Below are 26,524 nucleotides of genomic sequence, written 5' to 3'. Positions count from 1 at the left end.
GCCTTTAATAATACATTGTTGGCATTATGGATTAATAGTCCTTGGTGATGATACTTATATGGCTAAATGATATATCTTGCTATGACGTGGTTATGAGTTGTCCATGATAAAATATCATATGATTCTTGGGGTTACATAGTTGAAGTTCAGATCAGATTTGTGGTTGATTCTCTAATGGTGCTTACGAAGTACATAGCTTGAATTCTAATCTTCTTTACTTGATGATGAGTCACTCATATGCTGTTGTCGTCATATGCATAAAAATCATATTTTACAGTTATGATGCTGGATTCCTATTGTTCTTGGCACATATATGGATAAGGATTGTTGGCTGGATACATGGATGATTATTCAAAGTTGCATTGTTGGAGACATGATGATGATGATTTATTACCTATATGATGATAGGTTGTTTCGTACATATGTTGATTGATGCAGATATTCCCAATTGATGATACTTGGTAATTCAGATCTGGATGGCTATGGTGTTTCTCACATATGATAAGAATGTGAATGATTCTGTATATACAGAATTTTGTTCAAAAGGATGAGTTGATACGGACATACCTTGATGATTCATGCACTAATACAAGTTGTTTTGGTTAGAACAGGTACAGAGGGAGACATGACTGTTGGTCTAGATGTTATTGACAGATGCTTATGGAGCAGATCATACATTGCGTATGATAGTTACTAATGACTATCATGGTTTTATTTAGATGGTTGGTCTCATGAAAAGGTCATATCAAGACTCATGATGTAATAGTGTGTCCCTATCTATTGAAGTCATGTGATGAAATCTCTTCGAGTCACATTGTGTAATTTGTAACCCATCTTTGCATAAGAAGGATGATGAAATATTTCAGTCATGTATTTTATGGTGTCAAGGTCATGTAACGGCCTATTTTGGTTTCCCCACTATGCCTGGGATGAAGATGTAATGTATTTGGTTGTCATATTTCTGATGTATCCCCACTTGGTTGGATGGAGGATCCCCACTTGGTTGGGTGATGGATGTATGTATGAGTCTTTGGTGATAGGAGGGTATTTTATGATGTATAGAGTCATGTTCTTCTTGAAGAACATCTTTTGCAGATATTTCCTATAGTCAGGGGGAGCATGAACAACACATTTCAGCAAGAATAGAGCTCTCAGCATGTAGCATGGACAGATTGGTACACCCTGGCATATACAAAGGGGGATCTCATTCAGAGAGTTCAATAGGTACTCAGGGGGAGTATGAACAGCGAAATGCTTATCTTGGAAAGAGAATATCTTGGTTTGCCCTTTGCCCTTGATGTCAAAGGGGGAGAGTGATTTGGTGTTGTTGCCATCAAGTCCAAAGGGGGATTGTTGGCATTATGATGCATGTGTTGTACTTGATGGCAACCCTCTCATAGAAGAACATCTCACTTACATATAACTAGATGAATCTACAGATGTGACTAAATGCATGGGATGCAGGACAGCTTAAAGGAATAAGAATATCAAGTTCTAAGTGTGCCAAGTTAGCTTTGCCATCAAGTCCAAAGGGGGAGATTGTTGGCATTATGAGACAAGTGTTGCCCTTGATGGCAAATCACACAGATGACAAATCATAGTGCAGAAGGTTAGCAACAAGGAATTGATGATCAGACTACAAGTATGAAGAGAAAATACATATACGCAGGTTCACTATATACCAAGTAGGGTATACACGCAGGTTCACTATATACCAAGTCGCGTATACGCAAGTTCGCTATATACCAAGTAGGGTATACACACAGGTATACGCAGGTTCACTATATACCAAGTCGCGTATACGCAGGTTCGCTATATACCAAGTAGGGTATACACGCAGTTTCATGAACGGAAAAGCGCGTACATGTCGAAAATCTTAGTTTTGGGTCCATGGTATTTAGACCTATGGTTTTGGTCCGTGGTATTGCACCCATAAGTGTTGATCCCAAGTATTAGGTCGATGGTATTGCTTTATTATGGTTTTGGTCTGTGGTATTGAGCAAGGCCTAAGACTATAAAAGGAGAGGAAGATCATTAGGCAAATGTATCCGAAAAGTCATGAATATCTGATGAAGTATGAGATCCAGTATGCAGGTTATGGGTTGATGATGCATTGCTTGATCTGAGCTGAGGAGGGATCTCACTGGTTGATGGAGAACAAGATCTAAGGAGAGATCAGGATCAAATGGTTTGAAATGAACTATATTTATATGGTTGATTATGCTTATTCTAGATCTGCATACTGATGCATGTAATATAAATCTTATGAGTATGACTGATGTCTGGTACAGCTACAAAGTTATATTTTTAGATTTGTACGCGGGTTGGCCTAGGAAAAAGCACGTATGTACACAGGTTTGATTCATCATAGTAGCGTATACCATTTGAGCTATGATGTCTGAAGTTACAGGTGGTTTTGACTGTTGATGAGTTCTGATGACTGTTTAATGGTGTCAGTATTCTGCATATCTTGGTTGGATGATTGTGTATTGATGGATGAGAACTAATATGGATCAAGATCATAATGACTCATATTTATGTGATCCGATGGACTAGATCTGGGTGCTAACACATATATTATCCTTGTATATGTAATGATCTGGTTATGTCTGAAGTCAGGAAGTGCAGAGAAGTTATGAATAAGTAATTAATGACATATATGCTGGTCCACCTTGATGAAGTTGCGTATACACGCAGATTCAGCACTTCCAAGTAGCGTATGCACTCTGATGCATGTTTTTGATGATACAATTGGTTCTGATTGATTTTACAGAGTACTGTGACTGTGTTGATTGACAAGATTTCAGTGTTTCAGTGATTCAGAGATTGATGATGCTAGTAGTGATTGTTTTGAGCTTCAATGATAGTTATGGGTCCAGTATGAAAATTTGATGAAACGTGGCCTTCAGATTATAGTGTTGTGCTTCAGGAGTATCCAGTCTGAAAATGTATGAAACATGGTACCCGGAGGAGAGAAGATTGTAGGCCGACGCCTACGTACTAGTATCTTAGCTAGTACAAGAGCAAAGGGGGTTGGAGCTCCCTTCCAGGAGAGTCTGGAGAATGAGAGAAGGTTGTAGCCTTCTGCAGGTTGTAGCCTGCGTGTTGGTAAAGGACTGCACCAACACATTGTAAAAGAAGTTTCTTAATAAAGGAAGATAGAAACAAATTGCAGTAGGTGGTTTTCACCCACATTGGGTTTCCACCTTATATCATGGTGTTCATGTGTGTTGATCTATATGTTTTACTGCTACTGTTGACTGTTAATATGGCTAATAATTTTTTGATGCATCCATTGAAGATCACATAACTGAATCATGAGTTTAATGGTTATACGCTAGTTACAATAGACACAGTCGCGTATATACGCGGGTATACTTAACTGAAGTAGCGTATATGAATTTGAGTATGAAAATGAAAAGTTTTATTGATTAGATAATACTGATTCACCCCCCCCCCCCCCCCTCTCAGTATTATTTCCAACACTTTTGCATAGAATCCTCCTCTACAAACATTAAGGATTCAACAAGCCAGATTGTTCAAAATAGTGAGTCACCTAACGAGCCATCTTGACTTGAGTCATTATCTGAAGCAACTGCTAATTCCTCATGACCTTTTGCTTTTACAAATCATGAAAGCATAACTACCGAAACCTTGTTATCTTCTTTGTCTTCCTATACCTTTTTCCTTTTCTAGACCTTCTTATTCCTGCAATCTCGAGCCATGTGTCCATAGTTATGACACTTGAAGCATTCAATGTTGTCCATAGGTGATTCCATATGACATCTGCAACTGCTGATGCTATGGCCATAGTTATGGAATTTGAAACATTCAATGTTTGGCCCATCTAACACATATTCTCTTCTGACAAAATCATCGTGGAACCTATCTCGTGATCCTGCAAACTTGCTTCTAGGGTTTTGTAGATAATGATTATACCTGTCAAAAACTTCACAATCCCTAGGCATATGTCCATAGTTAGTACATAAAAAGCAATAACCATTAAATAAATGTGCGTACCTGAATGGTTCATTCGAATGCGATGGTCCTTGATAGTTGTACCTGTAAATAAATTTACAATCCTTGGCCATATGTCTATAGTTAGCACATGAAAAACAATAACCATTAAATAAACATACATACTTGAAAGATTTTTCATTCTTCTTTGGAGGCGGTGTTGTAGTTTGTTGTGGTCCTTTGTTATTGATTCCTTTGGTCTTGTTCTTTGGAGTTGAAACATTCTTATTTGGCTTTTCAATTTGATCAACTTCCTTCTTAGAATCATCCTGTGAAGATGTGGAGCTTGTACCTTCATCAACTAGAGCTTTACCATATTTAATTGCCTTTCATTTTTGCTTCTTCATGTGTCTTATCTTGCAAGTGTTCTTTTTGCAATCCCTTGAGTTTGTTGATATCAACACGGGTTTCATAAAGTTATTCTTCCTTTTGAGAAAGATCCTCTTGAAACTATCTTTTCAAGATATTCCTTCTTTTTTCTTCCTCCTCAACCCGTAGCTTGAGAAGAGTGGTCTTCTCTACTTCTCTGTTCAGAACCTGTATCTGTTCCTTCTGCTTCTCATTTTCAATGCTGAGCCTGCTTATTTCTACTGAAGATATTTCTAATTCCTTTTTCTTTTGGTAAAAAATGGATATGTATCTTTGATCACATTCCTTCCTTTCAATTTATGCTTCTTGCATCTGTTGTGTGATCCTTCTAATCTCTGCAAATGCTGTGTCGAGTTCTTGTTTCTTCTGTTGCACTTCTCTCTTGAGGTCTCATGTCACTGTATTCTTGATTTCTTCCAATTGAGTTCTAAGACTACTAATCATCTTCTCAGACTCTTCATTTTCTTTGATGAGTTATTTTGCTGTCTTCAATTCTGCTTCCAAAAGTCTTGTCTTTTCCTTTTGAATTTTGAGTTCCTTTATCACCTTGATCACTTGATTTTGAAACTCTGTTTTACTCATTTCTCCTATTTCTTCATCATAATCAGAAGGTTTCAAATTTTCAATAACATCTTGACCTAATTTCTTTGTTGAATAGAGATTATGAAGCTTTTCCCAAAGAGATTTAGCTATTAAACATTGACCAACTTTTGTTTTCATTGAATTTGGCAAAACATTCATAATTACATTCATGGCCTTTGAATTGTACCTTTTAGCTTCGTTGGTAGATGTGTCTCCAGAAACAATTGATTCCCATACTCCATGTTCCTGCAAATGTACTTCCACCATGAATTCACATACCGAGTAATTATCTACATCAAAATTAGGGTTTGGTACACAATACTCACTTTCTTCAAATTTTGTTGTACCTGTACCTTCCTTTGAAATCCTTGCAACCTGCTTCTTTGACTTTCCCATCTCTATGCTATGAAAAATGACTTCCATCGGTTAAGATGTTACTAAAGGAACCAAGCTCTGATACCAATTGTTGGAAATAATTGGGGGGGGGGGGGGTTGAATCAGTATTCCTTAGCAATTAACAATTTTAAATCTTTTTAGAGCATTAGTCAATCTTCAATTATTATTAATTTCTATGTAGTAATAATAGTAAATAAAAGAACACAATAGACACAAAAATTTTAGGTGGAAAACCCCCTCCGGGTCAAAAAACACCAAAATATTTTCTAATAAATTCTTTAATCTTTAGCCCCAACTGAAATGAAAGAAACAACTTCCTAGAATTATAGAAAATCATTATTTTCCAACTCCACTGGAAGGATGCCCAATGCCTTGGTTTCTTCAGTAGTCAATTGAATGGATGCCCCAACATCCTATACCAACCTACCACCCTGAAGTGTTCACAAGCTCCAACCTGTAGGCGACTTCATGCACTAGCCTAGCACCTCCCTGCCACCCTATAATGACTGAAATGAGACAAAATGAGACAAGAGTGTGGATTCCCGTACCAGGGACAACGATCCATGATACAATATGATTTACAATGATTTTGACCGAACACCCAATCACACTATGAACTGAAACCCAACCATGACATCATCCCAACATAGACTGCTATACCTCCTAATAATGCCTTTTCAACTCTAGGCAGATTGACTCTTTTACAATAATGAGTCTTCCAATGATGACACTTTTACAAATGACTCTTTTACAACTTTACAATGATGACTCTTGGCCTTGACACTTCTTCATAATATATAGATGGCTGTCATGTCTTCGAAGGATGTCCTGTTGACTCTTCGTCTTGATACTTCTTCACAATATGCAGAGGGTTGTCATGTCTTCAAAGGATGTCCCATTGCAATGCTTCCTTTGATTTGATACTTCTACTCTTGAATTCTTGCTTGAAGTTATACTTGAATCTTCTTCTACCTGCATGCAAAATTTTCCTAGAAAAACCAATCCCAAAACAAAACAAAATACCCTTCAACTTACCTCTGCCTGCAAAACACATGTAAGTGCATAATAATGAATAAATACAAATTAAAAATTACAATGCGTAGTTGAAGCGTGCTTGTCACTTTTGTTGTTGACTTTCTACAGCAGTAGAAAAAGACTCCCGCTCTTGATATAGGCCTGGACTCTATGCAAGACTATATCCAAAATTGACCTAAAGATATATACAAAAACTGATGACAAACCCTAGGCTTGTGATGGACCAAGTTCTAAGTACAACAACAAAGACCATTCTATCAACTATGACAAGACAAGTAACATGAACTTACAACATCATATAGATTTAGCAGACTTGATGTAGCTTCAAGAATATGTAGCATCAAATGTGTAGTATCAAGAATAGGACATTTGAATATGGTATCAAAACTAACTGTGACATATAGAGGCATAGAGATATAACCAAGACCCTGTATATACTTACGTTTTCCCGCAAAAACATATGTCAAAAATGATACTCAAAATTCAAATGTAAACACTAATCATACATACCTTTCTATAGGAGACTTATCCTTGACTCTTGATGTGTGGTCCTTACTGCAGTGATCCTTGAATGCTTGCTTTTTTTGCTTTCTAGGAACTCAATAATGAATATATTGTATCTATGTAATTTCAGATCTATAGGGCCCGAAATTTTGTTCTCTAGTAGTCCTCTAACTTCTCTTTCCAATCCCACAGGTCAGATCAAGATTGGATTCTTCAAAAAAGAGTTATGCCCAATCTCCCACGATGACCTGATTATAGACTAATTTAGTAGAGCGAAATTGTATGAAGTGCCACGTGTCACTATCGTGAACTTTGTCCATGAAAATGATACCCAACAAACTATAGTCTGTTCTATTTCTCTCAATATTTACAAAATTAGAATCGAATTCCCAGAGAGAAAGTTATGACGATTTTCCCAACGTCACCTGTTTGACATAGCATTCGAGAGCCTGCAAAAACCATAACTTCCTCATATCATATCTCTGCAAAATATAGCAAACCAAGATCTGAAATTCGTTCTCGAGGTTCATCAAGATTTTGGCTCAAATGGGCTTTAATTTCTGTGTCGGAAGTGTTAAGTTATGGTATGTTCTATGCTTATAACAGTTTACTTCTTTTTCTTATTATATTCCACTGATTAGCAATCACATGTACATAAAGTAAAGTGTAGATAGAACATTAAACGATCGACAGAAAACAAGCCAAGACAAGAGACACAAGATGTGGCGGCTAGCCAGGGACAAACCCCACAATGTGTGGGGAAACCCTTTGATCAAATCTTCTTTTATCTTCAATAATTCAGTAGAGAGAAATAGTACAATAAATCTGATTCATATCAGCAGTAGCAAACCCTAGATCAATAGCATCAGCATTAGCGGCTTCATTATCAAACTAGGGCAGACGATATCTTGCAAACCGTTCATCGGATTGACTTCATTCCACCACCAAAAGTTGCGGCTTTCAGAGGAGGTTCAGATGAACCTACAGCACAGTTCCAAAGAGGAGATATTCTAGGCCATGCAAGTCAATCTTTACTTCTGCAGTTGCAGCTTCAGTTTCAGCAGTTTCCAGCTTCAAACTAGGGCAGTCGATATCTTGCAAACCGTTCGTCGGATTGACTTCATTCCACCACCAAAAGTTGTGGCTTTCAGAGGAGGTTCAGATGAACCTACAGTGCAGTTCCAAAGAGGAGATCTTCTAGTCCACGCAAGTCAATATTTACTTCTGCAGTTGCAGCTTCAAGTTCAACAGCTTCCGGCTTCACATGTGTGAGAGACCTATTTTAGCGCAGTAGAGAAGAGACTCATATCTGCGTAGTAGAGAGAGAGAGATGTGATGAGATGAGTGAGTCCAAATGAGGAAAATTCCTCTTATATTTATACACAACGTTGGTGGGTGAATAGATGCGACTGTTGGGCTTCTGAGCCTACATGAGTTGTAGTTCGGCTTGATAATAATTCCATAATCAAAATAAATTCATATCTCCATGAATACTTATCGGAATCGAATGATATTTATATCAATCCTACACCTCTCGACGAGAGGAATCTAATAAAAATATTATCAACCATGAATAAGATGACCCACATGAAGTTTTTCCCTAGTTTCCAATTTTAACACTCCCTCTCAACCATGGAGAACTTCATCTGCAATCTGTCTATCGGTCGTTACTATTCATCCATCAAATGCACTGCCCTGTACAGCCTGACCCTTGCCCTGCTCTGCTTTATTCTGCCTGTTCTGCTTTATCTTGTTCTGCCCTGCACTGATCTGTATTGTTTTGCTCTGTTCTGCTCTGCTCTTGCATTGTTCTGTTCTGCTCTGCTTTTTTCTGAATTATGAAGAAGAAGAAATGATCAAGGATGTATCATACTGACTCAAAGTCAGTCTCAGAGTATGTACCACTGGTCCCAGACCAGTCTCAACCAACCCAAAGTCAGCGTCATAGTGAGTACAACTCCACTGGTCCTAGACCAATATCATCCTCCACTGACTCAAAGTCAGTCTCAGAGTATGTACCACTGATCCCAGACCAGTCTCAACCGACCCGAAGTCAGCGTCATAGTATGGTACAACTCCTACCACTGGTCCCAGACCAGTATCATTGATCCCAGATCAATGGAGGTCATCCTAGCGTAGGGAGTACGGTAGTTACAACGATGCGTCCATCGGTACTACTATGGTCCCTAACTTCATTTCCCTGCTCATTGATCAGATGAGAGGTACTTCCCATGAGTCCCAGACTGCATGGATAGGATGCCTTGACAGGAGAACTAATCAATCCTGTCCTCACAGGAGAACACATCAATCCTGCTACAATTTCCATGGAGAACACATCAATCCAGGCCTCACAGGAGAACACATCAATCTTGCTACAATTGCCATGGAGAACACATCAATCCAGGCTACCATGGAGAACACATCAATCCAGGCCTCACAGGAGAACTAATCATCCTGCTACATAGGAGAGCGAATCATCCTGATCCACAAGAGAGCGAATCATCTTGTCCCACAAGAGAGCGAATCATCTTGTTCCAGTGTGCACCACCAGGGGAGGGTGAGTCACCCTGTGGTCACATGTTGCTCCAGTAGGAAACGCAAGCCCTCAGAGCTCCCAGAGCTCAATGTATGCAACATGCAGGACCCTTGTACAAGGGTTTCTTGCCGACTCCAAGTCGTTTGGGAAAATCACTGATTAGATCTTTCCTCGGGGCTTTGACAAGGTGTATCAACCTGTACATCATCTTAATGTGATGGATCTTCCTTGCTCATCGACTTACCATATCCCAGATGATGTCTATCTGCTGGAGCAATTGACGAATACGTGATTCCTCAATAATCGAATCCCACCTCTGGTTGTTACAGAGAATCACAGTGGTATCCAATGTAAATCCAAACAGCTCACTGAAGAGCTTTTGCAACCAGACTGCCTCACACGAGGTTATGCTAGCAACAATATATCCTGCTTCGGCGGTGCTCAAAGCCACTGACTTCTGCTTCCTGCTCATCCAAGATATCGAAGCAGATCCCAAGGTGAAACAGTACCCAGAAGTGCTCTTACGATCCACCACACTGCCTGCCCAATTAACATCAGTATATCCAAGTAGTCTCACATCTCCGGCAGTGTATCTTAATCCATGAGGGATTGTGTCCTAAAGACATCTCAGAAGATTCCTGGCATCAATCCAGTGAGGCTCAACCAAATATGAGCTCACAATACTAACTGCAAAACATATGTTCGGACGAAGGTTCAACAAGAACATCAATGCGAATGATTTTTTGAAACTCAGGGCATTTCCCAAGTCTGGTCCGACATCACTACCATATAACTTCTAAAAGTTAAGATCCTCGAGGTAGTCACAGGCTTGCAGTCCATCATAGCGAATCTTTCCAATATCTTTACCACATATTTCCCTTGAGATAGGAAAATTTCCCTTGGCTTCTGCCACACTTCAAGTCCTTGGTCCTTCATTTTAAATTCAGAAGCCATCTCCCTCTTAAATTTGTGAATGAGAGGGTTTGCACCTGTTAGAAAGAGGTCATCCACATACAACACCAGTATGAGAGGCTTGTCATCTTCAACCTTAAAGTAAAGGTTAGGATCAGCTTCACTCCTAGTGAATCCCAACTTCATCAAGTAGCTATCGATCCTCTCATACCATGCTCGGGGTGCTTGCTTCAGCCCATAGAGAGCCTTCTTCAACCTGCATACATGAGATTTTCAATCATAAATCTAAAATCCTTCAGGTTGCTCCACATAGACCTCTTCTTTGATAGAACCATGCAAGAACGCGGTCTTAACATCCATCTGATGTAGGTTCCATTCTTGTGAAGCCACAAGGGCTATGATCAAGCGGATGGTCGTATATCTGGAAACATGTGCAAATATCATAGTCTATACCTCCCTTCTGGGATAAACCATGAGCAACAAAATGAACCTTATACTTTTCCATACTTCCATTTTCTGCATGCTTTATCTTGTAAATCCATTTTGAAGTAACAATTGTCTTGTCCAGGGTCTGGGAACTACTTCCCATACATCATTCTCCATAATAGACTCATATTCTATGGTCGTAGCATCCTTCCATAGTTAATGCTTGATGACATCTGAGAATGATGAAGGTTCATTTTGTATGATCGTGCTCATGATGATCAGGTATCCCTGATACCTGTTAAGTTTCTTACTTTGATGGAAGGTTCCTCAGGGTGCAGCATGTCCTTTAGCATCATCAAGTATCCCCCTAAGCCATGAAGGCCTCTTCCTAGAAGAGAAAGGCTCATGTGGATGAGAATCAATCAGATCCATGGGTTCTTCTACATCAGGCATTGATTCATCATCCTTTTCTTTCGGTTCCCTGGTGTCGGCTTCTTGAGAGCTCCTCAAAGTCGGAAGATTGATCACCTTGCTGAGAGCCATATCTTCGTCGAAGGTGACACCATGACTAATTATGACTTCCCTTTGACCGGCTACATAGATTCTATAGCCTTTAGTATTTTCACCATAGCCCACGAAAATTCCCTTCTTTCCAGATGCTCCCAATTTATTTCTTTTCTCTTTCGGCACATGAAAGTATACACAGCTTCCAAAAATTTTAAAATGAGTAACATCAGGTTTCTTATCGGTGAATTTTTCTTCAGGAGTCTTGGAACCCAATGCTTGATGAGGGCATCGATTTTGTACATATACGGCAGTGTTTGCAGCTTCAGCCCATAGAAACTTAGGAAGACTTTGATCATGTAGCATGGCCCGGACAGCTTCCATAATTGTGCGGTTCTTCCTTCCCACCACACCATTCTGCTCAGGAGTATGTGGTGTAGTAGTCTCCCTCTTAATGCCAACCTCAGGTATGCCTGAGTAAACCAATTGTAATATATCGGAGGTCTTGCTTTGGCTTGAGGGGAATGGTCCCCTTTTGAGCTTTCCTTTGGCACATCCCGGACATACACCTTCTTTCTCTACTTGGAATTTGGGCATCCCTGTTACCATCTGTTACACTAAAAAATGTCACCTTGACTACTTACAGTTAGTATGGCTCAAATCAACAGTCATGCTACCCTCTTAGGCAAGTCTCATGCCTCTGTTATCCATCTCAAACTCAAAGAAGAGAGAAAGTCTTGTAAAAACTATGTTTATCTCTGGGGTCGCAGGTTCTCTCTAGCCTTACCTGTGGGGACGCTGACCATGTTCACAAAATCTGCGTCCATGGACGCTCTGTATGTTAAGGGACAGGTGCGTCCCTCTGTAAAAGGCAAAATGCGCGAGTTTTATCTTGAAAAAGTTACTTGTGGTTACTTCTAGAACATTCTAGAGGTCGGTTTGATGAAATGGATGCGCCTCCAGTTGGTTCATGTATCTCTATTAAGGGGGAACTTATCCCATCAATAAGGGAGCTATCCCACCCAAAGAGGAGGATGATCCCATTGATAGTGGACCTGAATAACCTCTTTACAGCACTATAAATAAAGACATTGAGCCAGAGGGAGAGGAGGTTGGAGCTATACATTTTCTTTGGGTAAATGCTGCAGGATTTAGGTCTTCCATTAGAGCCTTTGTAAGGAGAGATTGTCTTTACTTGATTCTACTTGGAAGAGGGTGAGCTTTGTCAAAGTAGAGGAAAACCCTTGATGGACCCTGGGAGGAACTTGCATAACACCAAGGCCAGGTTGTAAGAGTTTCTTTGTTTCGTTATTAATACAAACTGGTTTATTTTTCTCAATAGCTTGTGTTAATGAGTTATTTCATGTGTTCCTTGGTCTGCATGTTGAATATATGTTTTATTATATGAAATGCAAGTGCTTGGTAATTGTTTGATTGTTTGTGGTTGCAGGAATTGACTTGAAGGAGGAGCTCATCCGGATCGTCAAGAACGGACTTCAACAACAGCGTTTTGGAATAAGGTAAGCCTAAACACTTGTAGTTTTCATGTTGTAAAAGGTGTATTTAGAGAAAGATCACTCCATTTTGTCTTGTTTGTCATTAGAATGTCTTAGACTTCTAGGAAGGTCAGCTGTGTCCGCACCCTTGACCAATTCCGTGCGACAAATTGGCGACTCCGCTGGGGAATCCATTAATGAGAGAGTCTTTTCCTTTATATGAACTTTGCTTTGAGAAAATCATTTTTATTTTCTGGTTTTTGACTGTGAGAATTAGTATTTGGGTGGCTTAGCTTTAGATTTAGTTAGATTTGGTTTTTCTTCATTTTTCCAGAAGGACGCACCCTCTGAGTACTGCACAGTGTGTCTTTGGACGCGCTGTTGCCGTTTGCACAGAGCGGGCCCGCACCTGTGATAACGGGTGGCCTGCGTCTTCCTGTAAAATTTAAGAAAATTCCATTTTTGCTTTAAATTGCTTTTAGATTTTGATTTTCCTTAGTATTTTCTGCCCAGATCCTTTAGTACCCTGTCAAGAATTTTCACCTGAACTTGTTTTGTGAGCTTTGAGTGTTTTAGTGGTTTTCAACGAAGTTTAGACCTAGGGTTTGATTTTTGGATAGGTTTTGTAGTGACTTTGATAGTAGAAAGTTGTCCAGCCTTAGATCTCTCTGGTTAGTCAACCTTCTTAGAAGTCGGGCCTGTCGTAAAGTCTCCTTGTGTGAGCAGCTTGCCATTTGAGTTGTTTTGGGTCAAATTTCGATTTGCTTGTTTATAAAGTATTGATTTCCATTTTACAAAAAGAACAAAAAGATTAGAGTTTTGTTTTGACTAGTTTTTGGTTCTGCAATAAGCTAGTCCTTGATTTGATTGTGATCAAGTAAAACACCTTAGAATAATCATTGTTAGTTTTGGCCTCGTTAAATTGCTTAGAATAAATTTGCCTTTAGTTTGCTTATGAGTGGATTTTCTTAGATTTTAATAGTTGTTAAGATTGATTTTTGGTTATATTAGATTTATTTGCTTTATTAAAAGAAAAATACAAAAACATCTTCTTTAAAAGTCTTGTTTCAAGTAGCTTTTTGTTTTTGAAAGAAGAAAAGAGTTTTTTCGTGCATGTAAAGAGAGGTTATGTTTTTATGCTTGGAAAAGAAAAACGAATTGTTTCTTTGATTGTCTTCAATTAAGAAGTTGCTTTTATAAAGATTGCATTCTCTCAACTTTTTAGTTAAGCAATTCATCGAAAAAGTAAAGTAGTGGATAAATCATTCTAGGTGCATTTTGTAGTGGTTTCGAGTCGAGTCAACACACCACTGGTTTCACTTCCATCACCTTTTGACTTAAGAAACAACCTTAAAAGTAACGCTTAAATTAAAATCAATCTAGTAATCTTTATTTTTCTAGGGCTCTGAAACACCAACATAGCTTAGGCTAGGGTCTTGGAGTAGGTGAGTACTTAACTCTCCAAGACTACAAAACCAAACAGATAGTTTATCTTGAGTAGATTAAATCCAATTGTTTCAGTTATACTCTGGGAAAGCTCCTCTTAAAGGAGAAGCACGAGCTCGTGTCCGAACCAGTGAGGGGATCATTCCTCCCTCGTTGGGAACGACGCCAGACAGTACGTATTACAAACGGTAAACCTCGGATTAACCATTGTCGAGGAGCCAGGGGTCACTTATCGGTAAACCTTGGATTGTTGTCAAGGAGCCGGTAAGGGGATTGGAGCTTGTTACTCTGCCCTTGCGTGCTGTCGGAGTTTAGACTGTTCCCCCAGGTGTAATTGTTGTGATTGGTAACTTTAGTGACCATAATCTTTAGGGTTCTACCGAGGTGACGGTGGAGGGAAGGTCCCACTGTACCTGGAGCAGACGTCGGTTATACTCACTTGGATTTTCGGGGGGTTCACTTCACTTCGAGACGGTTAAAGTGGAGGAACTTGTGCCGGTCTATTCATTAAGCAGGTTGCCGGGGTAACTGTTCCACCCGCCATTTCTGTACTGAATCCTGCGAGGTTGGGCCTAATCACCAACTAGCGCTTTTGGTCCGGAAGACTACTGTTTGTGTGTGGTTTGACGCTCTAGATTATTTAGGCGTGTGCTTCAAATTTGTTTGCTTCTTTAGAAGACTTTAGGTGGTTTGATTTGAAATTTTTACTTTGTTTTCGTGTGTTGTAGTTAAAAATCTTTAATTGTGGCGGAATTACCGAGAAGGTCCCGTCGAATTGCGGGCCAGTCTCCTGAAGTTGTTTCTGTGGCCGAATTGTTGAGAAGATCCCGTAGACTTAGGGGATCCCCTCCTCGAGACGACCCAGGTAATCTAGAAGGGTTAAAGGTCCTTGTAACTCCTCCTAGTGACAGTAGAGTAGGTTCACCTGAAGAAGGAGAATCTTCCTTGGTAGTCCATCCAGATTACCAAAGTTTAGAAACAGGTTACAATCCCGAAGCTGTTACAGTTTCCGAGCTTGCTGGTAGTTTTTCATCTGCCAGTGAAACAGGCGAAGAACCTGAAATTTCCGAACCTGTTACTCCAACTCCTAGTGTTCCTGATTCACCAAGAATAGAAAGAATTATCACCGAAAATCTTCCTGTTGGATTAATTTCTATAGAAGAACTTGTTCCAGAGGAAGAAATAGGCGTTTCTGATTCTGAAGATCTAATTACCCTTGATCTAAGGGAGCGTGAATCCATCTTTTACAGTCCTCCTAGGAGTGAATCTTGGTACCTTGCATTAACCAATTTTTTAGACAACTCAGTAGGTTTTTCTACACCTCGTACTCCTTTTCCACCTAGAGGAATTCATTCTCCTGTAAATATGTCTGGTCAGTCATCTGTGTTTTCGCAAAGTCCTGAATCATTTTTACATGGCGGTCCTTCTGTTCCTACTGGGTATCAATCACTTTCTGGTACCTTTGCGGGAGCATCTCCTCAACCCATTGATCATGGGTTATTAGTTGGAAACAGTGGTAATGTACCATTGAGTATAGGTGACATTTATATGATGTCAGGTTCAACTCCCATTAACCAACCTCAAGGTGGCCAATTACCGCCTGGGGGGCAACCTTCGTTAATGCCTGGGGGGCAACCTCAAGGTACTTCATTCGTGACTGGGGGGCAACCTCAAGGGTATCAACCCCAGCCTCAATATGTACCCCAAAGTCAACCTCAGTATCAATATCAACCTCAAGGATGGCAACCTCAAGGATGGCAACCCCAAGGGTATCAACCCCAAGGGTATCAACCTCAAGGATACCAACCCCAAGGTCAAGGTCAACCCCAGTACTCGTATTTACCTCAAGGTTATCAACCTACGGGTCAATACCCTGGTCAAGGTTATCAACCACCTCAAGGGCAATCATATGGGACTGCACCTTACAGTTATCAACCCTATCCTCAATACGGCTATGGATCTCAGTATCCTCAACCTGTTACGAGTCAATACCCTGGAATGTTAACATGGGATCCGTCACAGGGTCAACAGATGTCGCAACCAAGTATACAGTCGGTACCTCAAGCAGGACAACCTGCAGTTCCTGGTCCACCCCAGCAACCGCAACCTGTCCAGTCAAGTGTTCAGACCCCTGTAACTTCCGTAGTTACTCAGCCGCCAATTGCACCTGGTACTCCACCTCACACGGCTGCAGCAACTACCGCTTCATCTACCATGCTTACTTCTGGAGTATCGGCAGCTCCGGTTTCTACTGTCCCTGTAACCACTCCTCAGACATCTGTACCGTTGTCTGGACCTACGGTTCAAACCACAGTCCAGATGCCTGCAGGCCAACCTGGTACAAGTACGGTTGTTACTACTCAACCTCAATTTGTTCAACCTCCGTACCAGGGACAGTATCAACCTGGGCAAGCTGCCCAACAACCGGTTTACCAGTATCAACCGTATCCTGGGTACACTTATCAACAACCTCAGCAACCCCAGTACGGTCCGGTTAATCCTGGTTTTCCAGGAGGATATAATATCCCAAATGCGACTCCTGTTCCTAGTTATCCTGGATATCCTCCTCCTGGGGCTGGTATTGTGACTCAGAGTTTTAGAGATCCTAACCGGCAGTTACCGTTTATTGCGACTTTAGATTTACCCGACTTGACGCGCCTAACGAACGATCCAATTCAATATCTTCAGTTCTGGCCGCCAATGCCAAATAAGTTGCCCAGCGATATACCCAAGTTCGAAGGTAAGTCTGGAGAGGATCCGTCTAATCACGTGATGACTTACCACCTCTGGTGTGCCTCAAATTCCATCTCAGATGATTCCATCCGCTTACGTCTTTTCCAGCGTACACTCATTGGTCTCGCAGCCAAGTGGTACATTGAGTTACCACGGGCCTCTTTTTACAACTTTAGCCAGTTAGCTACCTCGTTCTTAACTCATTTTCAGTTACCAGTCAGATATGATAATGGTACAGAATTATTAACTTCGCTAAAACAATCGACATCCACGTACATTTCTGATCACATCCATGAGTGGAGACGTCGAAGAAGATTAGTGAAAGTTTTTATCCCGGACCAAATCTTAGCTGAATGGTTTGTCAAATCATTATTACCAAGAATTACTGAAGATGTAGCTAAGGCCGGAGTAGTTACTGAGGAGCAAGTCATTGCTCAGGCACAATACCTTGACTTAGTTTACACTCAGTCGGGTACGTTACACGAGAAAATTCCGGATCTTCCAAAGTCAAACCAAATCGCTGCTGCTCCTTCGGGATCTCATGCCGCTGATGGTATGATTGGTATCGTGACTACAAAGAGCAAGAAGAAGTCTTCCAAGGCTTCAACTACTCCAATTATCACTTTGCCTGATTCTCCGACAGGAGAGTCTTCTCCTGAACTCACCGCCGACATTCACGCTGTAGAGTCATCTACGGCCAAACCAAAAAACGGTGGAAAGAAGAAAGGAAAGAAGAAGGCCAAAGCAGACAAGGCTCCAAAGGAGAAAACGGAAAAGTCGGAAACCAATGACGAAAAACGCAAACCTCGATATCCTTGTCTCATTTGTGAAGAAGATCATTTTACGAGAGACTGCCCTCATCGGGCCGAGGTAGTGAAAATAGTCAAAGGTTCTCCCACTCCTGCTGTGTTAAAAAATCCATTTCCAGAGCAGGAGAATAAGATGATAGGTTCTTCTTCGAATGCCAGTGAAGAACCCATTTTGATGATGTCTCATGTCAGGATTGCGACTCGATCGCAAGATTATGGTAGTAAGGCTCCTGTTGATGGTAAGGAAGCAGAATCTTCTCACTCTAACCCATCAACCTCAGCTCCTGGTTCCGATCCACTACAGATCGAAAAACCTAACCCAGACTTAGTGATTAAGCCGCCCGCCAAGGGTGTACTTCGAAGGTCTGCTTTCAATCCACATGCGAGAGCAGCCCAGAATTACAACATTGTTGAAGACTTAGCTGTTTCACCTTCAGCAATGTCGGCACTCGAAGTGCTGCAATCATGTCCAGCGCAACGAAAATTGCTTTTGTCGGCTATCGGAGCTGTCGATGTTCAGGACCCGAACCTAATGATCTTTGATCTAGAAAATAGTACACCGCGTCTCCCCCATCAAATGGCTTTCCAAATCCCAGTGATAGTCAAAAACAGGCCTATTCATCGGACTGTGATTGATGAGGGAGCTTCTACGTGTATTATGTCGATTCAATGTTGGAGATCGCTTGGTTCTCCTTCATTGAACCAATCCCCCACCATCCTTAAGGCCTTTGATGGCCGTGGGTTCCGTCCGTTTGGTATTCTACAAGAATTGCCTATAGGGGTCGAAGGTAAAACCGTTAGTCTGGATGTGGAAGTGGTTGATGCCCCTCTAGACTACAACCTTCTTTTGGGTCGAAGTTGGTCATATGCTATGACAGCGGTCGTTTCATCGGTCTTCAGAGTCATTAAGTTTCCACATAACGGTAAGATCGTGACTATTGATCAGCTGACATACTTTTCATCCGACCCAACCTCTTCAGAAACTATCCAGCATGTTGGTAAAACGACAATCCCTTATAGGGACATTGGTGTAGGTTTAGTTAAGGATTCCGGTTTACTGGGAACTTTTCCTCTCCCTCCACTCAACGTAGACCCTTCGTTTGCAACAATTCATATGATCACGTCAGAAAACATTATTTATGATGATCCTTGGTATGTTCCATCTGACTCTGAGCTAGATTCGTTCGGTGATGTTATGCCGTTGAGTCCGTATGAGATTGCTTATGAAGCTCTTATGTCTTTTACCGATTTTCATTCAACCGAAACCGACCAAATGAATGTGGTCAGTGAAGAGTCACTTTTCACCTCACCCTTAGAACGGATAACGTTTCCCGAAGAAGTGTCATCTGACGAACAACTTCGCGAAATCCTAAGTGTAGATGATCTACCATGGGAAGATCTCCATCACAGATCTTCGTTTTTACCTAAGGGCGATGCATTTGAAAATGATTTTTCATCTATCTTTACCGCTGAATATGTCAAAGACGCTCAGGATCCAACGAAACATTCTGATTCAGAGCTGAATTTAGGGAATATTTCTCGTACTATTCCCATTGATATTTCAGTGAAGCCCGGAATCGAGGAAAACATTCATATAGGTGCCGCATGTACTGAAGAAGAAATCCAAACTTACAAGGCCCTATTCCAAGAATTCCGCGACGTGTTTGCCTGGTCTTACGAGGAAATGCCAGGAATCGATCCTGCCATTGTTGTTCATGAAATCAAAACCTACCCGGATGCTAAACCCATTCGGCAACGGTTGCGTCAGATTCACCCTCGAAAAGCGGCTGCGATTAAAGCAGAAGTCGAAAAGCTGTTGAAAGCAGGTTTCATTTATCCGATCCCGTTAACGGATTGGGTATCGAATATTGTTCCCGTCAATAAAAAACAAGGAACAATAAGAATCTGTATCGACTATAGGGATATCAATCGAGCTTGTCCAAAAGACAACTATCCTACGCCTTATATCGATCAAATAATTGATGATTGTGCCGGAAGTGAGATGTTTTCCTTCATGGATGGTTTCTCAGGCTATAATCAAATCAATATTCTACCTGCCGATCAACCAAAAACGGCATTCATTTGTCCATGGGGGACATTTGCTTATTGCAAATTACCTTTTGGGCTTAAGAACGCCGGCGCTACTTTTCAACGGGCGATGTCTTATGCATTTCATGACATCAAGCACATTGTGCAACCCTATCTCGATGATTTGCCTGCTCATTCTTTACATCGAGCTGATCACCTTGTCCATTTACGAGCAATCTTTATGAGGTGTAGGCATTATCGAATTCGGTTGAATCCCCACAAGTGTGTTTTCTGTATAGAAACAGGTCGATTGCTGGGATTTGTTGTTTCAAAAGCCGGCATTCGCGTCGATCCCTCGAAAGTCGAGGCTATCATCAAATTGCCTCCTCCTTCGAGTTTGCGCCAACTCCAAAGTTTGCAAGGGAAAGCGAACTTTTTACGCCGATTCATCCCAAACTACGCCGAGGTCACTAAAGGTTTTACACGGTTGTTGAAACAGAACGCACAATTCTTTTGGGACGAGATTGCCCAACAATCTTTTGATGCATTAAAACACGCGTTGACCCATGCACCGTTATTGCATCCTCCCAACTACAACCAAGACTACTTCTTATACCTCGCAGCTTCGCATTCCACCATTGGAATGGTGTTAGTTCAAGAAGATGAATTCAAAGCAGAGCATGTGATATATTATCTTAGTAGAACCTTAAATCCCACTGAGTTAAAATATTCGCATGTGGAGAAATTGGCCCTGGCAGCCGTTCAAGCTGTCCAGCGTTTTCGTCACTACATTCTTCTTCGCAAAACTACGGTTATTTCGGATTGCAACCCTATGATTTATATTTTGACAAAACAACTGCTAGGGGGCAAGTACTCTAAATGGATTGTTATCCTGCAAGAGTTCGACTTGGAGTTCGAGAAGTCCAAGTCTAAGAAATCTTTAGTTTTTGCGGAATTGATGTGTGATTTCCCGAGTGCTGACACAGAGACTGTGGCAGAGGAGTCCATTGCGGACGAATCTTTGTTTCTTATTAGCACTTTAGATCCGTGGTATGGGGATATAATCATCTATCTCCAAACCCAAACCTTTCGGCCTGAAGCTTCCAAGGAAGACCGTCGAAAAATTCGGTTTCGATCCCAGCAATACAGAATTATTGGAGATACACTTTATCGCCGGGGGGCAGACTTAGTTTTTCGACGTTGTTTAACTCACGACGAGGCTGAGAGAGTTTTGAATGATTGTCACTCTGGAGCATGTGGCGGTCATATGTCTGGGTATGCCACAGCTCAGAAGGTGTTGCGCGCTGGCTATTTCTGGCCGTCTATGTTTAAAGATTGTATCCTTGCCGTCAGAAAATGCCACAACTGTCAAGTGTTTGATCGAAAGATGCGCGCTCCACCTGCTCCTCTCCACCCTATAATTGCCGCTGGTCCATTCGCCAAATGGGGCATTGACTTTATTACTTGTAACCCTCACTCGGCCGGGGGGCATGCGTATATCATCCTCGCGGTTGATTATTTTACAAAATGGGCCGAGGCGATGCCTACATTCGACGCAAGCGGCAAGACAGCTGCAGTTTTCGTATTCAATCATATCATAACTAGGTTTGGTGTCCCACAAGCAATCATTACTGACCATGGGAGCCATTTTCGAAACGTCATGATGACTGAGCTTACAAGCCAGCTTGGTTTGCGCCACGATAGCTCTACTCCTTATTATCCGCAAGCCAACGGTTTGGTTGAGTCAATCAACAAAGTTCTAGTCATCATGATTCGACGGATCATTGGTATCCATCGAACGAATTGGCATAACATGTTATTTTCGGCGCTATGGGCATATCGAACTTCAGTGAAAAATTCAACAGGTTTCACCCCTTTCCAGCTAGTTTATGGCTTAGAAGCTGTGTTACCTATTGAATGCGAAATCCCATCACTTCAAATGGCTGTCGAATTACTTCCAGCTACTTCCGAAGAGGAGAAACGGTTATTATACTTGGCTAAATTAGATGAGACTCGACGTGACGCTACTTTAGCTATCGAGACTCACGCGAAACGAATGAAAGCTCAGTACGATAAAAATGTAACCCCTCGAAGTTTTTCGGAAGGAGACCTAGTACTATTATATGATCAAGCTAACGATAAGCTAGGTGCCGGAAAATTCGTTCCCATGTGGCATGGGCCCTACATTGTAAAGCGAAAGCTAGCAAAAGGGGCTTATGAGCTAGTTGATTTTGATGGGGACTCTTTGGGTAAACCCAGAAATGGACTTTACCTAAAGAGGTATTATGCTTAAAATGATGGGTATGGAGAAATTTTTAGATAGGTTAGATTTCCTTTCTAGCTAGCAAGTGTGTTAGTTTAGTCAGTGTGCTTAGCTTAGCGAGTGTGGTTTTTCGTCATTATTCTGGCTTATCTTGGTTTTACTCTTGATATTGTAGATGTCGACGCCTCTCCAAACATACATTGGATTTGCTGATGGTGCTTGTCGTAATACACGGAATATCTCTTCCGCAGCTTGGGTTATCTATTCGCCCTCTGACGAGTTAGTTTCTATGCATGGGGTAAGCCTCGGTCAAACAACGAATAACATTGCAGAATACAGTGCAGTGGTTGAATTATTATCCGAATCTATTTCATTTGGAATTCGACGTTTGATAGTGAGGTTAGATTCTGAACTTGTTGTATTACAGCTTAATAGAGTTTATGCCATTAGAAATCCTGTGTTATTAAGGTTGTTTTTGAGAGTGCGTCTCTTGGAACGTGAATTTGATTACATTGAATATCAACATATTCCAAGGTCCCTGAATACATTAGCAGATGCAATTGCTTCTCGAGTGTTGGACAGACATTTATAATAATCATGCAAGTAAATTTAAAAACATTTCATCATACATGTTAAACAAGATAAGCCGGTAATAGTGATATATATAGATAGAAGTGTGTCAAAAAATATATACATCGTCTTCGATCATAGGTTGAAAACACCTTATGATCGGCAAAATGATAGTACAAAAAGTCAAAAATGTCACATGTGACTACAAAAGTGACTAGTCAATCACTGGTGGTGCTCTCTGTACGACACCACTGCGCGGGCTACCTTACGCAAAAATCTCCTAAACGGTCCAGGGACCGCGACTACGAAGCGCTGAAGCCTGATAGGAATGTCGTCCATAGTAGTCTCAGGTATATCTGCCGTGAGACGCTCTAGATCATGCTCCAACTCAGCTAGTACGTCTGCAGCCGCGTCCTGTGGGGCCGGTACCGGTGCAGCTGGATGTAGTCTATCATAAGGCCGGAGGTTGGCTGGACGCTGTGGACCAACATCTGCATTTTGAAAAAGTTTTACTATTAGTTTTGAGACGATATATATAAAAAATACAAAAAATACATAATTAGGAAACTTGTGAAAATAAAAGTACCTCTGTCGTCCCATTGTTCTCCCTGTGGAAGAACCATGTCCGGATCACCTCTGAAATCCATTCCGGCATACGGAAAGTCCTGTATCACAAAAAGCTGGCCCTCTAACCAGTCAAAATAACTATCTGAGAATCGAACCACTGTCGCGCCCTCGTCAGGATGCCGGGCCATCACCGCAACCCATCGTATCAGCTTTGGCTGCCGAGGACCCAAGATATCAACAGTGAGTTGCTGAGGGATCAACATTGGAATTCTCTCCAAGGCAAAGCTCACGACTATAGGCCCATATCCAAAAGTCTTTAGTCGTCCGTTCTTTGCCTTGGTCAGTTGGCTCTTCATATGAGCCGACACAGCTTCACACCAGTTGAAAATGGTGCCTTGGTAACAGTCAATTGCCATCCGCATTTAGGATCCGGAAGCAATGTGTAAAGCGGCCGCGCCGTAAATTCTGGTAACCGTGAACGCTATGACTTTGAGTTCCGGTAGAGTGATGTGTTTTATCTCTATGCCTTTTGAATGGTGAGCCCCACGTGTGCACCAATCCTCGCGGAGACTATCAAGGGATTGGCCACCCGGCCTAGTCCCCGCAAGACTGAGTTGCTCACCTCTGTTCGGCAAGCCAGTGAGAAAGTATACATCCGAGGGCTCTATCTCGAGCTGGTGCCCTCCTATGTAAAAGCATTGTTCTTGAACGTTCCATCGCTCAACCAGCCATTCCAAGAATCTTACCTGGCCCCTCATGCCCGGTATGGTCCAATATTTGTATAATCCGCATGCTCTTAGGGCATCCAGGGAAGGTTGATGATTTATTGCAGCTTCATCTTCCTCTACATGCTCTCTTTCTCTCCAGTCTAACATGATTAATGCCCTGCATATCAAAAATAGCAATTAGAAATTGATTTGGGAATTTTTGGTGGTTTTTTGAGAGAGTTGGGGTTTTGAAATGCGCGTTTCTCGGAAGACGCACCCCGGCTTTGTAGCACAGGGCGCCCGGACGCAGCTGGCCTGAAGGCGGGCTGCGTCTTCCGACCGTTTTCCCGTATGAGAAAAAGTCGGGGGACGCAGGTCACCCGAAGGGCACCTGCGTCCGTCGAGAGGCGCATTCCAAAACCAAAACCCTCCCAAAAAATGAAACTAAGACCTAAAAATTAATTCTAAACGGATAGAAATGCAGAGTAGGATGTGTAAAATACCTGGATGAGACGGCGTTCGATTCCGACGGTCAGATTTTCCGCAGCGACCACGGGAAGTTTCTTGTCAAAAGCTCCTTTTTCAACCTCAACAGTGAAACGGTAAAAATGACATGGTAAAAGGTCTTCTTATAGGTTTTTTGGATGAATTAGTTCATTTTTTACCATGAAAAGATGTTTTTGAATGTATTTTTGCCTATTTTAAACAGGTATGAGTAATGTGTTGCTTTTGTGCAGGACAAAGGGATTTCGAGGGAAATTGTAATTTTTCACAAACAAAAATATCAGAGTCATCTTTTAAGCCCTTTTCTGACTCCTAAAATATGAAAAGATCGCCGAGCGTTTCTTTTACACTCGTTAAAACGGAATTAAAAGACGGTCCCCTTTTAGCTCTTTTCTGACCGTAAAATCAGGAAAAGATTGCCGGGTTTTTGTCGTTTCAAACTCGATAAGGAAATAAAACGACGTGTCCTTGATCGCTTTTTACTTTTCAGGTTGACGACACTATTATGAAAGTACTCCTTGGTCGCAAGATCAAGCGGTTCCCCCAGGTATTATTTTATACTTTTTCGGGCTTGAGGGACACAAATATACGAAAAAGTTCAACGTGGAGTCTCCTTTAGTTTTTTCAGACTCTCTAAAATTGAAAAACGCCGAGTTTCTCCTATACTGGGCTCGTTAAACTTTTACAGTAGAGGACCTGTTCAATTACAAACAGGAACGAACCACTCCTTCCTAGGGTTCGAATTTAAACTAGGTTGGACTCGTCCGAAGGATGAGCTTATAATCAAGCATATGTTATCCTCCTCAAGCTTGTTAAAAATAAAGAGGTACTTGCCAGAAATGGTGGGGGAAAAGAGAGAAGAATGAACCTGTTTGTCACCTTTTGTCTCAGAAGAAACTTTATTACCACTCTTGAACACGACACTTTTCATTCACCTGGGTTGGGAAATCTTTTACCTCACAGTTGACCAAACCACTTTGAAAGTCTTTAACCGGGTTCCGGGGATTAACTTTGAGTTATTCGTCACCAAGCCATCTGTCGTGTCGTTATGTGTTCAAGAGGTCTGCAAGCAAAACTTTCATCTGCAAAATACTTGTCATCCATTTGACCATCCCTGAGTCAGTCCTTACAGCAACATTTCTTCAACTTGAACAATGATTTCGTGTTGCGGGCTTGCCTGCAACGGGTCGCTTTCTATCGACATCGACACATTATCTAGAAAGATGACTTAGGAATCGACAGTACCTTGAAGTCTGCATGCATCAATGGCAGGTTTCTCGCCTTTGACGTCAGTTTACATCATTGACTTTCGATCAAAGGATTCCGTGAAGTGTTCGACATCAAAACATCTATTCACATTTCACGGGTTGTGCTTGGTACTTTGAGAACCATTGACATTACTGGTGGTCTCTCTCATGCTTGTTAACAGTTTACATCATCGACTGGTAATCAAGTGGTTTCTAACATGTTCGACATCGAATCATTTAATCACATGGCTAGAATCGTACCAATTCGGGAAGTAGAAGTGAAGACCCTGGATCTAGTTTCTACCATCCAGGCTGCGAGGAGTTTTGTATTCATTATCTATGTAGACTAATCATAAACAGATGGCTGCGTCCATACTGTGTCTACAAAAGTCTATAAAAATGATGTACTGCAAGATCATTCCTGTATCAGAATAGTTAGTCCATTAGTTAAAGTTTTGAATCTGAGTATGGGAATGCCTACCTCAGTGATGATATAATCTTATCCATGTATTTTGTGTTGAAAATTGCAGGTTCCAACCAGGCCATCCACAAGACAATCCTTGAAATGATAAAGCGCTTCACCCTTCCTAGAATTACAAAACCCTACTCTATTCCAGGCTTCGCACTTTAGGGGGCAATCTGTTACACTAAAAAATGTCACCTTGACTACTTACAGTTAGTATGGCTCAAATCAACAGTCATGCTACCCTCTTAGGCAAGTCTCATGCCTCTGTTATCCATCTCAAACTCAAAGAAGAGAGAAAGTCTTGTAAAAACTATGTTTATCTCTGGGGTCGCAGGTTCTCTCTAGCCTTACCTGCGGGGACGCTGACCATGTTCACAAAATCTGCGTCCATGGACGCTCTGTATGTT

Source organism: Pinus tabuliformis, chromosome J, assembly GCF_031772625.1.
Source record: "Pinus tabuliformis cultivar Carrire ecotype Pingquan chromosome J, CPIR1, whole genome shotgun sequence".
Taxonomy (NCBI): Eukaryota; Viridiplantae; Streptophyta; class Pinopsida; order Pinales; family Pinaceae; genus Pinus; species Pinus tabuliformis.
Note: the sequence above shows the minus strand (reverse complement) of the source record.